At 43.0% G+C, this 17,638-nt stretch overlaps 1 protein-coding gene across 1 annotated transcript in view; it reads left to right on the top strand.

The window, feature by feature from the left end:
- LOC146789911 (uncharacterized) overlaps nucleotides 1–17,638 on the top strand; it is a 3,228,338-nt gene that overhangs the window by 1,132,542 nt on the left and 2,078,158 nt on the right. Inside the window, exon 6 of the mRNA XM_085631221.1 lies at nucleotides 6,490–6,584. The gene's annotated coding sequence lies outside the window, so the exon portion shown is untranslated. The remainder of the gene's footprint in view (nucleotides 1–6,489; nucleotides 6,585–17,638) is intronic.

The following is a 17,638-nucleotide window of genomic DNA, read 5'->3' as shown; positions in this document are numbered from 1 at the left end:
ACAGACATGGGTGGATGTACTAGTGGATGCCAACAGAACATATCTTAAAAAAGAGTTCTCAACTAGTTGAATTAAGTTAGTGTCAGCAAAACCACAAATCCCAGCTCCATAGAGAACAGTTGAGACACATTTGGCATTGTAGATCTTCAGAAGTTCCAGCGGTGGTTTACATCCCAGTTTTCTTGCAAAGCTAACAAGAGCAGATGTTGTTCTGATTAATGCTAGCTTTTTGGCTGTAACGGCTTTTGACCATGTGTCAATATGGCTAAAGAAGATGCCTAAATATGAAAACTGTTGGTTGGAGCTATTGGAATTCCCTCCACATATATTTCCTTACGTTTCTGGATCACATGACCACATCTCATTATAAAGGTTTTTGAGATATTAATTTTGAGATCCAGATCCTTCATAAAGTTTAAAAAATTATTTAGGGTCTTTTGTAGGCCAGTCTGTGTGCGAGATATAATCACAGCATCGTCCGCATATAACAATGCCGGAATGGGGCGATTACCCATTTGTGGGAAGTTTTGAGCGTCTTCAAGGAGTGCCTGCCCTAACCCATTAATATAAACATTAAAAAGGAAGGGGGCTAGGACACAGCCCTGCCTAACCCCCCTCCTAATAGGGAAAGAGGCGGTACACTCTCCTCCCAGGCCAAATCGCACACGTGTTTGAGCTCCCTTATAAAGATGGCGAATAAAGTAAATTATATTTTTGTCAATCTCCATTGCTTCTAAGTTCATTGTACAATGTATTAACCACCTTAGAGATACAATCAGCTGGAATGTTGTTATAGAAGTTGACCAGTATCATAGAATAGGAGGCAGTCAGAGCCCAAATTAGCAATTGATAATAAGGGGATTCAAGGTGGGACTCGATATTAATGAGATTTAACTTGTCGATGCATATATACAGAGTCCACCTTTAGGTCTACCATGGGAAACCCCTACAGCTTGAGTGTTAAAAGTTCTGTATCCATTTATGTGGATTACATCCTACAGCCATGTCTCCTGTTGACAAATAATTTCATAATTTAATATATATTCAGACCACTGGGGATTGCCAATCTTGGTTCGTAATCCAGATATGTTCCATGATATAAGACTACATCCAATTTTCACGTTAATAGAGGATGGTCTATCTACCCCGAGACATAAGTATTTCTAGGAAAATAACTTCTCTGCTGCCATATTTTATTTACTTTCGTTAAGGTTCTAGCTCCCTGCTGACCATCCTGCTCATCAACAAGTCTTGCATCCTGTGGTAGTCAGTCTATGTCCTCCAGAGTGTTAAAAATTTCAAAGTGTTTGCTAGTTGGAATTGTGTATCTGGGCTGGGTGCCGTGAATAAACCCTCTTTCCCTAGGGGCCATTCGTAAAGGGTAGGAGGCGGGTAAAAGTACCCCAGGGGTCAGTATAGCCAGCTCGTCTAATCGAACTGACCCGTTGCCCGCCCTATCTAGTATCCGGTGGACAAAATCCGGAGACCTAAATGACATGACAATGCAGTCTCCTTCGAGTGACTTCCTAGATTGACCCACCCAACCAATTCTACGCGCCATTTTGTATTCTGAGAACGATAGATTAATATTAATCCCAGTCCTAGCACTAAGGAAATGGAGTGATCTATTACGCAGGGTTGTCCAGTGTTCGAAGCTACTAGCAGGCAGCATAGGGGCATTAGCCAGCACCGCAGTATATGGGGTCACTTCTGGGGGTAAATGCAAATTTGTGCCTTGGTTCTGGGAGGGCATACGAACTGGGGACCTACTCCTCGTCATGTTCAAAGATGGGCCACACCCGTGTCGTGAGCAATCAACCCTATTTGCATTATCACTAGAGGGTTTATGTAGGGATAAAGGATGGCCCTTATGGGAAGCAAGCACAACGTTTCCATGTTCTCTATTGCCCAGTTTAGTAGAAAGAATGTTGGACCCAGAATTCTAATTTAAAATCCTCTTTAATGGTGAAGGTGGATTCTAAGATACAATTTTGAAAAGGCCACTTTTAGAAAGTTGTAATTTTCTTCTCCCAACTAACTTTGCCTTCTGCCAGTATCCTGGGTCACCTCACTGTGAATGTCTCTGCTGTTAGGATTTGTTTATTACTTTCAGACAGTGAGACAAAAGGAAGCTTAAGTGTAGCCAGGATGGGCCATCCTCATAGGATGACTGGGGAGGGGCTGTTATTAGCCCCAATTTCACTTCAAAGGGCTTTGCCTACAGTACCTACAAAGTAACACTTCAAAGGTCTTTGCCTACAGTACCTACAAAGTAACCTGACACAAGACCTGCCCTGCCCTTAGTCACCCCAGACAGCTAGGAGTCTTGACCAGAGAAAGAAAATAAGCTTTCCAGAACTAGTGTTGGGGGTAGACATGGAGTCACCCACCCCCTCCCCCCCACACACACTCACAAATGCTGGCACCAGGTATAAACAGTGGAACTCCACAGCCACTCTTTAGAATACTTCTGGAACTGTGGAGGATTCAGAGAAAGGACTGCCCTGCTGCTCAATGCACTGCTGTGCTGACTTTTAAGGAAGATTGAACCTTCTTGCCTTCATCAAAGGCCACCCAAAGTGACTCGAAAGAACAGTTAGCTGACCTACTGTGTGGGCTAAAGTGACACAACAAGCTTCAGAGGCATCCCTGCAACTGCCCAGCTGACCTACTGCAAGTGGACCTGCCTGGACCTTAAACTAGACCTGCCTGCACCCTCTTGCTGACCTCTACTGGAGTGAGTCCTGATCCCCAAGAGGTGCGCCCCAAGTCATGGACCATAGGCTGATATCAGTGGAAGCTCCTCCTGCAAGAAAAGGTGAAAATCCTGAAGATTTGGCTCTTCATGACCAAGAACGGGCCTGTCCATGCAAAGACTCTGCCACTTAGGACAACTACCAATAAGAAGCTCTGGTGAATCCTTCTCTTCACTTCGACAACAACTGTCTGTGGCAACGCGAATCCTGCAATTTGTTCTACAGCGACAGCAGCCCGAAACGATCACCAGTGCAAAGTTAAAGTGACTACTGTCCGTTACACTCCGCCTCCACCTAACGGCCCCCTCCATTGCAAACAGAACTTTTCACACTGAACTTAGAAGGTAACTTTGCAGAGAGGCTAAATTGTCTCCTGTATCTGCCCCATGCTCTATTGCAGTCGGCCTGAACTTGTGACTTTCCCCGGTGTAGCGCAACCAGATAACCACCAGTGGCAAATGTCTTTTAGGTGCTATTTTCAATTAAAAATGTAAGACTGAATGTATCCAATTCTACCGATTGGATTTTTATTGTTCTGGTTTCATTTTATTTATTAAAATGTACTCCATTTTTCTATTTTGGTTTGGGATATTTCTTGTGTTGTGGTTCCACTTTGTTACTGTTTGTGTACTATATTTATGTGTACTGTCATGGATTATTTTTGCCTTAGTGCTGCTTTCAACCACTTCACCAATAATACAATTTCTAGCAACTAGTATTATATGTAATTGATACAGGTTTTCTTTTGTTATATGCACAATAAGATCCATATGTAATGTTCCAAGAGCATGTAGTAAATCACAGGAACAGATGCAAGCACATTGCTGGTATTCAACACCGAGAAACAGATTTACTGACTCAGTGCAGCAAACAAAGTTGCTGCACTGTGTTGCTTCAAGGGGAGAGAGGAGAACAGTGCCATATCTAGTAAGATACTGTTTCTTACTCCCCATGTAGTGGAACACTTTAGGCAGCCTTGTGATATACACTCATCCTTGCACCACACCAGAATGTTAAGATGCGTGCATTATGTGTAGGATAGGTTTGTACTGGAAGGGTTCCCTTCCAGTAAAAAAAGGATTAATCCTAGCAATACTTAAACACTTTTTCAAGTCTGTATGTTGAGAATGTTTGGAGAAAAGAACGTTTTCCTCAAATGTCACACCTGTCTGCAGGAGGAGTGAATATTTGGTGCAAAGCCCAGTTGATCTTTTATAGCAGATATGGCTTTGTAGGGAGATTTCAAGAGAATGCCCAAGTACTTCCCTTGGAATGCCCTGTGGATGTGAAGTGAGTGGCTGCTGTATCAACATCGGAAATATGCTGGTGAACAGCAAGACTAATATCCTGAGCCTAAAGTGTGGCGTCTAGCTGCTATGGCATGGTTCCGTTGCTTCAACTATGCAGCTGTGCTTGTAAGGTGTGCCCCTGGTACACCAGTGTGGCTAGTACCCATAATGGTCTGTAAGAAATCTGCCATGGTATCCCGGTTGTATACAAGGTTCGACTCTGACTGGTTGATTTACTTGCAAATTTCATTTCCATTATTTCTCATGTACAAGAATTGGCCACACATTGCCCAGGAGGATAGCTAGATTGTCGTAAAAGAGTCTAGAACCTCATTGGAAATACAGATCAATAGTGCTGCCTTTGGGCATAGTCTGTTATCAGTTTTGCAGAAGGAGTTAGAAAATGTGCTAAAGGTAGTGAACACAACGAAGGACACAGCAGAAGAGGTGATCCTACTCATTTGTCAGTGACTGATTTCCAAGAACAAACAAAACAGCTGGAATTCTGAAAAGGTAATGTAAAGATGAAGGAAGATTATCTATTTAGTGAACCCTCCTTATCAGCCAGAGGCCCAAGCATGATAGTTCTATTTGAAAACTGAATCAAATTTGAGTCCAAAGAGTTTCTCATCTTTCTCTGTGGAAAGAACACATAGAGCCTCTGTGCATCCCTCACCACCGGCTGTTCCTCCCATGGCTGTTTTCATCCATCTTCTCAACAATTCGAACAGAGATGCCATATTCTAGGCTTCTGGTAGTACCACATTACTCTTGTAATGATGCAATGCAACAATGAGGCTGTTCCCTACCTTCAATAAGAGGTACACAAGCTATAATGCAGGGAAGTTTTGTCATTAACTGGAACCCACCACCACCACTTAGTGCACTGTTGCCACTGCAGCCCAGGGGCCTCATCTCAGGAGCTTTCATCTGTGATGTAAAGAAAACATGGGCAATCACTCTATGCTTCCAGAGTGTTGGCGCTGCCTAAAACCAATCTCAGAGAAGGCAGCAGACTCCAGTATTCTAGTGTTGGCAAGTGCAAAGGAATCTGCAAATGTTTGCAGATTACAGCCATTTATATCAACCTCCTCATTGAGGTCTTTGACTCAACAACCAAACCAAACCAGAGCGTCTAGCCCCAGTCTCAGTTCAGCAAGGACTCTTCCTGGCCACAGGTACTGTCAGGAGAGGATATCGAGACCAGGCTTTTGGCCTGTCAATAAGGAGAAAACTTGCAAGTCATCGTGTTTGACAAATGCCACTATGTGAAGATTTTGTTGGATGTTGATGGTGGCAGTAGCAAAAATTATGGTATGTGCAGTATAAGGTGTTGTTCTCTTGGAAAGGCCTTTTATGGAAGGGTTTAAGCAAGGCAATTGTAGAAATCATAATACAATTAAACAGCATGTTTTCCTGTGTCTGTGGTGAGCTCCAGAAGGTTTCAAGGAGGGTTGAACCCATTCTCATCAATTTTCTCAAAATGCTTTTGCAACATTGTGACTGCTACTGTGAATACATACACTAAGGGGCATATTTATTAAACTATGACGCAGCGCAGCAAGTCATCTTGCTGTGCTGCACCATAGGGAAAGGCCATTTTTGGGGAATATGGCACATTTCTGCCTTTTCCCCTGTGCTAGCGCACTTTAAGCAACCTGGTGCCAATGCAGCCCTGTGGTGCCAAGGTGCAAGGGTGCATGTGGTGTAGGCAGGGTTGTTTTGTTGCAGAAAGGGGCATCTTCCTTCACAAAAACAATCTCGGAGGCATATTCCTCTATGTGTGCTGCGGAATGGAAGAAACATGGAGAAATAAAGGAATTTCTACTCGTTACGCCTCCCCAGGCAAGGCTTAAGATTTTGGCATATTCCCAGGTTTACAAGTTCTTGTAAATCTGGGTATGCTTCAAAATCTGTTGGCGTTGCGTGGGAACATGCAGCACAACGTCCATGGAATGCCTACCCCGGGCAAAGTGGTGCAACGCAGCGATTTGCACTACGTTGTGCTCCTCCAGATTTATGAAGCCACTCAGAGCCACGGAAAGTGGCTTTGCGTGTCTTCATAAATCCATCTTAGAGGTTTGTGTCACACATATACCACATTGCATGGTGCAAACATGACTCAACCCTCTTATTAATATGCACCACAGACTTTAAAAGTACATGAAACTTAATGTCGGCATAATATTGCGAGTGAGACTTAGATTGTGTTGGGCATTCTTGGTTGTGGTTATGTGGTTAGCTACAACATATCGTGGAGGGGGCGGCAAGCTTATCTCCAAGTTGCTGATAAAAGACTGAATAATTAGATCAATATCTGCTTTGGAAATTGGTTTTGGCTGGGTAGGGATATATTTTTTGCATATCATCAAAACAAGTTAATATTTAGAGTTTTTTTCTTGACTTTTTACTTGAGCTTTTCATTGTGTTTTTTTGTTCCATAGGTGCATTAGAGGTTTGCTCCACGCCTTAGAGCCAAGGTAGGCGTGGTGAATTTACTGACCTTTGGACTACCAAAAACACTTCTCAAGTGCGGAAGGTAAGTCGTCCTGTCTGCCGTTTCATTGCTATTTTCCTAAACAAATGAGGTATCACATTATGCTGTTTCATTAATATATGGTGGAACTTTGAAAGGTAGATCCTGGTACCACTGAAAGGCTGTTGATTTTTCTCAGATAGGTCTTGAAATCCTGTTGTCTCTGAGGAAAACAATGCATAAAGCCGGCCTATTCCTAGAACGGTATGTTGGTAAAAAAACATGGAAAGGAATGCGGCCCGGACAATCTCCATTACTTGAGATGAATTCAAACATCCCATCAGTACCTTGTTGTTTGTTACATTTGACGTCCTGTCATCTCTGACCACTTTGCTGGACTGAATGATTTGTAAAAACTGCTGACAAACCATTGGAAACTTGTGTTTTTGAGTCCTGAGAAATCAGCGTGTATTCCACATCTACTGAAACTGTACAATCATTCCACAATCACATTTCCTTCACACTCCCTTGGACCACTCATTCTTGAAAAAAATAATGCTAGAATGACTGCATCAACATAATTTGTATTTGAATCTGGTCCATGAGGGTAAATAAACTAATTCCAACCTTTAAGATCCCTATTCTAGTAGGAGGCTCTCCAAGGGATTGGCATATCAATCTTCTCACCCCAAATTCAAACTAACTTGATTAGTTTGACAAGTTATATCAGACTTACAAAAGGTGCTACATGATAAATAACCAACAGACAAATGTCATACCTGCTCATTGAGCCTTATGCAGAATAGTGGTTTATCTGCTGTACCGTTCTGGTTAGCCCTCGCTGAGTGTCCTTTATGTTGTCTAGGTAATTGAATTTAGGCTCTTCACGACAGCTGTGGTGAAAAGAGATGTGCAGTGTAGACATCACTGTGGAAAACATTTTTACTTTTCGGTTTTGATGCACAGGAATATTCAAACATAAACTTGGGTAGACATACTTAAGATTAATTCATGCCTAACCTGTTGAAAGATGACAACATATTTGAGAGTTATTTCTCTTCTCACTGTGTTCTCTCATTAATCTTCTATTTATATTTTGAATATATATTTTTGTGATATAATTTTTCATGGAATGCTTTTTTTAGTCTCAGAAATATGTTACTCCATTAACGGTGGACCTTGTTGTAACAAAGCAACTTTTTTTTTTTTTTAAAGCAGTTTTACTTGCGTTTCCTTTAATTTATTGCCAGGTACGCATTCTTATCAGTCTACTCGCTGTGTTTTCTACTCCCATAGTAAAGAGATTATTAGCTTTATTTAAACATAGAATGATACAATAGTTTACAAAGAGCATAGTTCAGAAACTGCTGGAGCTGGCGGCAGCTGGTGAACAAACTGTAAGGTAAAACTGCTTAAAATGATAGTAGCGTCCTTTGCAACTTGCCCTCAGTAAGCAGCATGCAAGACAAAAGGGATTATAACAAGGCAAGGTTTTGGCTTTGCCTGCATATCTTGTTGCAGGATAATGAAACCCCCATTGATCCTAAAATATATATGGATAGCCCAGATCATTCAAGGGTTGATGAGAAGGAGAAGTCCATGCATAGTAAAGACGTGTACCCCTGCCTGGGCGCTCAAGTTTACTGTTGTCTGGATCCCTAATACTAATTGTTTTGTCATTGGCGAATACCGCTCATGTGTGAGCACCATGCATAAGCCTCTCTCATGGATTGGGGTCTTGTTGGACTGGGAGGGGCGCCCAAAAATCAACCCTCATAATGGTGGAAGGCTAGCACCTTCACCAGGAGCTAAGCACAAATGCGGTGGTGGCAGCCTACCAAGTAGTGAACAGTAGTAGTGAACAGGAGCTTTTTACCCTATGCCACTGAAGTGAGACCTACAGACTCACTCACCTTTTTTAAATTCTCATTGCTGTATGCTTAACTCACCTTTGACCTACATCGGGTAGATGTTGTGTTCTGCATAGCACAGGAGTGACTCTGTGTGGTTGTGTGTGTGCTTGGGAAGGGAACAGTTCAATGACAGAGCAGTACTGTGTCATACATGTGAGATTGGTGCATGCACTGAGTGTATGAATGCCTGTAAGGAATACATAACATGAAAGATGTAGTGTTGTGCAGTGTGTGCACAATATGAGTATGTGCAGGGTGTATGTGTACTTGCAAGAAATACAACACTTGAAGGGTGAAGTGTTGTGCAGCATGCACGTGGTGAGTGTGTGTGCTGGCAGTGTTTTCTAAAATAAGCACACCCTGGTTAAATATAGGAAAGCTTCTGAGCTGAACAGTGTGCACATATTGTGTGTGCTGAATGCATGTGTCCATGTAAGGGGACCATACATAGAGATATAAGTGCTTGACAGGAAGTGTGCTGTGAGTGTACAATGAGTTAATGTGCTTGCAAGGGTGTATTTTATGGAGGTCCCTCGTATCCCTTTTGGGAAGCCCAGAACAGCCTGCGGAAGACATGAGGAGGACAGGAATCCACTACTAATAGGCTCTGTTGTCATGAATTTTCTTCACTCATGCATCCAGGGAACCATAAGGTTTTTTAAAAGAACCCTCACGCATCAACCTAGTTGGTGGCATGCATCATCCTTGGGTTCCCACCTAAGATGCCTATCTTTCCCGGGTGTGTTGCAGTGCCTGATTATAGCGGAGATGGATTTTGTTTTATGTGGTTGTGAATTTGAGAGTGGTTTTAAAACTGCCTTAAGGTTGTCCTTTGTAATCGATGACAAATTATTAATGGATACCTTGGATAGGAAAGGAAAGGCAACTGATGTGAAGTGAGAGAATAATGGTCTCACACATCACGGTGCTCATTATTTACGAAGTTGCTTTGTATTCTTTGAACATGAACAATATTAATGGAAGGTTTGACCTATGTATTGGAGCTCTGAATATATCAAATGATGTGCAGTAAAATGTTAAAGTAGATTTATGGTGCCTAAAAACATAAACAAAATCAGTTGATGTACATCAAAACGTGAAATTTGATGTATGATGCCTAAGAACACTGACAATATGAGAAAATTATTCAGAACGTATTTGACATGTTTTTTGTTTATTTTCGAGATTATTTTGTACCTCCCCACAACCCAAGAACTATTACTGCATTCCCTGGATGCGGCCACCAGGGAATGGGGAATAACCTAAATACATTACACAAAGGAGAGTGGGACAGGGATCTGCTTGACAACTACTTGAGCCCCGAATCTCAAAGAGGATTGTGTTGTTGCCTTTGAATGTCACCTTTCTTTGCATGTGTAGGTAGAAATAAAATCCTCCTTTTTTATATAAAAACAAGTATTTGGGTGGACATTGATTTAGTATTTGCACTGTTTGCATTTTGAGTTACGAGTCAAGTTCACTGGACCTATATCTAAATCTCCCGCAATGGAGCCTTGACTGCTCAACCACAAGTACCACTGAGAGTCACGTGCAGAAGGAGTACTTGGCCAAGTTGAGTGGGATCCAGAGTGGGTCGGGCCCTGGGACATTAAGAATAAAATGCCTCAATGACCGCAGTTGGGCCCAGTAACACCTGCTTGCCCTGTGGTACTCTGAAAGGGTTTCTGTCAAGGGTAATATGTGGATGTTCACAGATTACGGGTCTAAAGGTTTTGCTGGACACATTTTCAAGCCAAGGTAGTGGAATAATAGTGTGTTCCCATAGTCAGGTGGAGTTGCTATACTGAAGATTAAACTGTGTGTTTTATGTTTTTCTTCAGTATGTCCTTAGTAGTTACTTTGTGCAGTTTCTACTCAAATGTAGCTTAAATGTAACTTTCTTTCCTTTATTCTTAACATCAATAGCCTTCCTTGTTATGCATGACATCCACTGTTCACCAAGCTTCTGCGCATTTGTAGTGCCCTGTTTCAGTGGCATATTGAAAAATTCTGGGCCCTCAGCATAATATGGTGAAGGACCCTGAGATTCCGATATGTAACTGATATTCATAATTTTTAGTCTGAAGGGACCTCCGTGATGGGTGGTGGCACCTGTACGCTGCAGGGGCTTGCATTATACCCCTGTCCTGTTTTTAGAACTGGAGGTTTTCTATTCTGGGTATTTTGGTATCATTGTCAGTCCTTAGACCTGGTTGTATGAGGTACTATTTGTAATTATTCAAGTAAATATGTTTTACAGTGTTTTTATTGTGTTGTTGAATTTGCATTGTGTTTTTCCTTTGCAGCACATAATACACACAGGGCTTGAACTCTCATTGACTGATAGCATTTAAAATGCACCTTGTGAGGCTAAGTAAGCCCAGTTTAAAGTGGGCATTATCTACATACTACTGACATAAAATGGGATCTATTCCCAGGTGGGTGTTGCTTTTACCATGTTGATGACGAGGCATATATTTGCAGAAGCTGTAATGGGTGCATTTTCCTTTGTTGCCTTTAAAAGTGGAACTGAAATATCTGAATCTTCTCTAAAGAGTTGCCATGTATGGCTGTCTTATCATATGCAGCAGCAGAAGCCCAGGCATTGAAATTTCAAATAGTGTTGATATATCATTATAATGTATGTTACACAGGTCTCAGATTTCAACCACATTTAAATCGTACTTCTCTTTAAAAGGGATATGTTTGCATGAATATTTAGGCTATGTAGTTGGTGAACATATGCATTATTTTATGTCATAGATTTTATCATCTCTTTCTTTCTGCTGCATTTTTTAGCTATAACCGGGATGCCATTTAGCCAACAGCATTTAGTTAATTGTTGCACATTTAACAAAGCAATAATGATATTCATAATATGCCTTGTAAAAGTTTTCTACACATGAGACATTCAGAAATATAAAACTGGCAACAAACAATTTGTGTCAGGTTACACTAACCTTGTACACACTGAACAGAATCCAATAAGAGGGACGCTTTTTTTTCATCTCTTCCCACCCAAACCAGTGACTGCGTAAACATAGAAATGAGGGACAGTGGTAGAAGTGAGGAAAGAAGAAGAGGGAAAACAGAGATCCTGAACTCCATTACTTTGCTGCTGAATAATTTCTTCTCGATGCAGTGGATCTCTACATGACAAAGCGATATTTTAAGAAACTTGTCATTAAGATCGCTAAGCAGAATTATAATTGCGAATGGTAGTACTATCGCTGCATAACCAACACTTTGTACTTCAGTATGAAACTAAACTGGTAATTCCTGAAAACTAAATGTACAAAACAAATCTGAAACATATATTTACACTAGCATTTTTCCCATGTAATGAATAACCACCTTAAATATTGTGCTATCGGGTCCAAGCAAAATGTAAGTTGTACTGTTGTAATTTGGGGTATTTTGTGTTCTGCTTGTTACGCAAAATTGCTGAAATTGCCATTACGCCAGACTGCTCCATTATGGTGCTGTTTGTGGAAAAATCATAGCACAGGAGTGCTGAAGCAATGCAAATACACCAGACCACACACAGCAGTTGTTCACAACAATTGTTTTTCGCATTTTTTTAGAGCAACATGCACGTTCATGGCAACAATTAAGGCAAGGCTGTATTTTGCACAAACATATAACTAAATAATAGATTGAAGTTTGTGTAAAAATGCCATTATTTTGAATATTCCCAAAATTTCACCTAATTACACAACAGCAAATTCTTTCAATTTAGCACCTTACCCATTATACACACTCTTGTATGGAAGATGAGTTATAGTTCCTATAGGACTTCAGTAAAAGAGCAAGTACAGTTGTTATACAGTAGGGAGCCTGTTGTTTCCTACTTTTAGATGTTGTGAGCCTCATTCATGCACTTTTATGATGCACCAGTGGCGAAGTGTGCCGCAGCATATTTACAAGGCATGCAAAGCCACTTTACGTGGCTTTCATAGCCTTGTACATATAAGCTCCTTTCACGCACAACATTGCATGAAAGAGGCGTTCCATGGGTGTTGCTGAGGTTGTTCCCATGCAACAACCATGGAATATGAAGCATTCCCAGATTTATGAGGAATCCTAAACCTGGGAAAGTGTCAGATTCTAATACCACCCCGTTAGGGAGGCATAAGAGGAGAAATATTTTAATTGCTCTTTATTTTTTCCTATTTTTGTGTGCTGCATTGTGCAGCACACATTGAAAGTGGAAATCGCCTCGACTGATTGATTTTGTGCAGAAAGGTGTCCCTTCCTGCACAAAATCAATCAGCCCCACAACACAGGCTCCCTTGCACCATGGCACAAGGGTGCCTGCGTTGGCGTGTGGCAACCCATTGTGCACCAGCGCGGGGAAAAAGGACAGGAATGCACCATATCTCATAGATACAGCGCATTCCTGCTCTTTTATTTTGATGCAGGGCTGCACTGAAAGATTCCTTGCGGGACTTCTTTGTGCCAAAACCTCGTAAATGAGGCCCTGTATGTGCATATTAGATCTTTAATGCCGTGTACATGAAATTCATTTATACATGTGCAACAGCACCTGGACTCTGCCATCTGTGAGTCCTGCCCTGCTAAGTGGTGCCAATCCAGTCCTGGGCCCTTTAAAGGTGACTTATACTGTCCAGAACAATCAAAATCGACACAGTGAAGACTTTGCACCAAACCAAATCGACGCAGTGTCTTTCGAATCTGACGCAAGAGCTGATCAACAAAATCACCTTGATGTACTGCATGGCTTGATGCCGATGGAAAGCGTGGCTCGACACAGCGCATAAATAATAAAGAGGTTTGACGCCAAAGCCTTCCTTGACTGCACGGACTGGTGCTGATGCTTTACCTCCTTCAATGGGAACAACCCAGCAACTCCTCGCTTCGAGTCTTCGATGTTGATGCTTACTCCATCCAAGGTAAATTGTCAAAGGTACCTTCCTGAGTCTTGTAGCTGGCCTGCCCTCCATCCCAGTCCGCCTGAACTTTAGATTCAGCCCAGTCTTGCGCAACCTGATGTAACCCCCTAGCACTATTGACTTGTAAGCACTACTTTTTGATTTATTCTTTCAAAATGTATAACGCCGGTTCTACTCATTGGATTTTTGTTCTTTTGTTCTTAGTTTACTCAAACAAATTGAATCTATTGATCTAACCCTGTGAGGAGTATGTTTGTGGTGTTTTCATTGTGTTGCGGCATGTGGGTTGCACAAATACGTTACACATTAGCACTTTAGAGAAGCCTGACTGCTATGTGTCAAGCTACCAGAGGCTTAGCCTGACTAGGATTGTGGTCCCTACTTGGACAGGGTGCATACCTCTTCCAACTTGAGACCCAATGTCTAACATTGGTTATCAGTGGTGAGGATAGGACTTGTGTTTGTGCAATACCATATAGTAACTCATTGTTCAGTACAACTGTATACTAAGACCAATTCAAGCCTTTTTAAATTCTCCCTAATTGGCTTTTGATTTTTCTGCTAAAACCATGTCTCACTCTGGAGAAGCAGCACTTGAACCTGCAGTGATTGATTGTGAGCTGGTCAGATTATAGTCTCACACTGTGCAACAGCTGAAGGAATTCTGTAAGTACTTTCAAGTGTCTACAAGGGGTTTCACCAGGAAGGTGGCACTACAGAAGGCTTGGATTCCATTGTGGATTTGAGACTGCCTGGGGAAAAGGCCAACAACTTGCCAGGAGTGATAGTGGTTCCCAGATCAGGGAGCAGTGTCTCCTCCGGAATCCTGTGCCCAGAGGAGCTGGCAGACAGGAGGGATGAAGGGAAACTCAAATTGGGGCTTGCCAAGGTGGAGCGAGCACAGAAACCTGCTTTGACTGAAATAAAGCAGGCTCTAGAGTACAGGAGACTAGCAATGTAGAAAAGAAAAATTCCCATGAGCTCAGTCACAGAGAGATGGTCATAAGAGCCCTCCAAGTGGGCTCCAGCAACAGCAATGGTGGCAGCAACCCTGTAGTGTCCACTGGTGAGTCCAGAGAATGGATACCCAAAGATGTGGTGCCCAGTTATATGGTGGGGGATGACATAGAAAAATGGTTTGCTTCCTATGAAGTGGCTCTAAGAGCGCACAAGTTCCGATAGGAGTTCTGGGGTGGTAGTTTATGAAGGTATATGGCCACTGTGGGGAGAGACACACTCCTTAAACTAGAGGCAGAGGACCAGACATGCTACACTGCTATGAAGGCCATCCTAGTCAGTAAGTTTGGACTGACCACTGGGAGGTATAGGCTCAGACTCAGGGGCAACCACAAGGTCTCAACACAAACATGGGTTGATTTCTTTGATTACGCCAGCGTGGCACTGAAGGGCTGGGCAAGGGACAACAAGGTTGATGATTATTCAATGCTATACAACTTAATTTTAAAGGTGCAGATGCTTGATATTTGTTTTCCAGAGCTACGCCAACACCTAGTTAATAGCAAGCTTACTAACCCGCAGGAAGCTTGTTGAGGAGGCGGACAGCGGAGTCCGCACCAGAGTGTCCAAAAAGGCATCTGGGGGGACTGTCCATAGGTGAAAGTGATACGGTTCCCAATGCCAATGTGCCCTCAAATACTAAAAACATATAGGCAATGGGTCACCATCAATAGAGAAGGTGTTGCGGCTCTAAGGGATTCAGGTGCCAGCATGACTATGGTAGGGAGTCAGCTGGTGTTCCCAAAGCAGGTGATTCCTAATGCATTCCACCAAGTTGTAATTGCTGGCATCAGAGATGGTCACTAACCAGTGGCCCTTGTCTCATTTGATTGGGGAGGGCTTCAGGTCTTCTGATGTTTGCTGTGAGCCCTGCCATGCCTGTGGACTGTTTCCTTGGTAATGAACTTGAGCCCACAATCTCGAAAGAAGTGGTGTTTCAAGCTCCTGAGATGAGATTCCAAAAGAGATGGAGTCTGGAACAATGGCCCAGCCAGCTGCTAAATAATGGAAATGCAAAGGGCATGGAAAAGGGTCTTCCCGGTGAGGTGGATGGGGCACCAGTGGGGGCTGCCCCAGAGTCCACTGAGGTCACTGGTCCTCTTGGTGACCTGCCCACACTACCCCAAAATCAGTGCTAGGATGCTTGTTTCTGGTCCAGGGAGGACCAGGGTCAAGACTGATTTGCATATGGCCAGGTCTAAACTGGGATGGCATGGTGAGCAAAAGAATGATGGATTTAACCTAGATCCCTTGACTGGGGGGGTGAATGTTTTGAGTTGTTCTGCATTCCATCAATCAACTGTGTGCCTTTGCACACTTTCTGGATGGCATGTAGAAGAAGGACCCACCAAGGAGGAGTTCTGTAGGGCACAGAGTGAGTGTCCAACCCTTGAGGGCATGAGGCAACAGGCTGAAGCCCAAGCAGCAAGTGATGTCTCTGGGAGTTATCACATTTACTGGTAGGACAACCTCCTTTGCAGTAAGCCTAAGGCTCCTGTACACGAGACAACAAGGGCCCTAGCTGTTCCCCAATGCTTCAGAGCCTTCCTACTGTAGCTGGCTCACGAGATTGTCATGGCAGGACACCTGGGCCAAGACACAACCTTTTAAAGTTTTGTTCAAACTTTTATTGGCCTAGGATCATGAATTCCTCAGACGCATTCTACGGAACTTGTGTAACCTGTCAGGCAAGTGAGATAACAGGGCAGAAGCTTAAAGCCCTTTTTAATCCCTTGCCTGTTGCTGGCACACCATATGAACATGTGGGTTTCAACTTTGTTGGGCTATCCTGGGTCTGGTGGATCATGCTAATAAGTAACCTGAGGCAATCCCTTTGAGGACCATGACTGCACCTGTGTTGGCAAAGTCCCCAATGCGTTCTTTTAACTGAGTAGGTGTCTCCAAAGAAGTTGTGTCTGGCAGGGGCAGGAACTTCATGTCTCCACATATGCACTTCACAAAGAAATAAGTAGAGGTGTAACATACAAGCTCTCCACTCTTTACTACCCACAAACAAATGGGCTTATTGAGAGATTCAACAATACCCTGAAGAGCATAATTAGAGGCCTACCTAAGGCCTTGAAAAATAAGTGGGACATCCTTTTACCATGCCTGTTTTTAACCTACATGGAGGTACCACAGAAGGGAGGGGCTTCAGCCCCTTTGAGCTTATGTATGGCACCCTGTTAGAGGACCTCTGAGTATGGTGAAGGAGATGTGTGAGCAGGCTTCTAAGAAGATTCCCCAGAATGTAGTGAGCTACATGCTGACCTCCAGAAGACAAATAGCTAAGTTGTGGAAGCAAGCTTCTGACAACTTAGAAACCAGAGTGGCATGACCAGAATTTGACTACTTTGGAATTGTAGCCTAAGAAGAAAGTATGAGTTCGGGAACCTGTAAAACCCAAGGCCCTTCAGGACCATTGGACTGCGCCCTATGAGGTGATTGAGAAAAAGGGTAAGGTCACTTAGTGGACCTTAAGACCACAGGCAACCTCACAGGATGCTTCATATCAATCGCCTCAGACCCCTCTTCGAAAGGTCTGAGATCACCATGCTGTTGGTGACAGATGGAGAAGTGCAGTAGGAGAGTTAATCTCTCCCTGAACTCTTAGACTCCAAGGAGAAAGATAGGTCTGTGGAAGGAGTAATCCTTTCCCCCAACCTAACTCCTGAATACCACAGGGCTGTCATCAAGTGTTGGAACGTTACTCCTCTATTCTCTCCCTGATTCCTGTGACTACACACCTGTGTACCCATGATGTGGACCCAGGGGACAACCTCACTGTTACGAATAAATCTTACAGGTTGTTGGATAAGGCCAGCATTAAGAGTGAAGTCTCTAAAATGCTTGAATAGTTTGTAATAGATCTCCCCAGAATCCCATGGTTCAGTCCTGTGGTTCTGGTACCAAAAACTGCCCCACAGAGCACCACACCTGAACTGAGGATCTGTGTGGACTATAGAGGGCTAAACTCCGTGACCAAGATAGATGATCATCCGTTCTCCTGGGCTAATGAGCTGATTGACTGGTTAGGGTCTGACCAGTTTTGAAACACCTTTAATCTTACATCAGATTGCCCTAACAGCGGGTGTCAACGAGAGGTCAGCTATCTCCACTACCAATGTCAGGTGATGCATTTTAGACTCAAAAATACCCCTGACACCTTCCAGTGGTTGGGAAACCAGGTACTTGGTGGTATGGAGGCCTTCTCAGCTGCCTATCTGAATGTCATAGCTGTCTTCAGTAGCAATTGGAAGGACTACCTTTTTCA

The sequence above is a fragment of the Triturus cristatus genome, chromosome 10 (genome assembly GCF_964204655.1).
Source record: "Triturus cristatus chromosome 10, aTriCri1.1, whole genome shotgun sequence".
Lineage (NCBI taxonomy): Eukaryota > Metazoa > Chordata > Amphibia > Caudata > Salamandridae > Triturus > Triturus cristatus.
The sequence above is the reverse complement of the archived record's forward strand: the minus strand, read 5'-3'. Positions and strand labels throughout refer to the sequence as shown.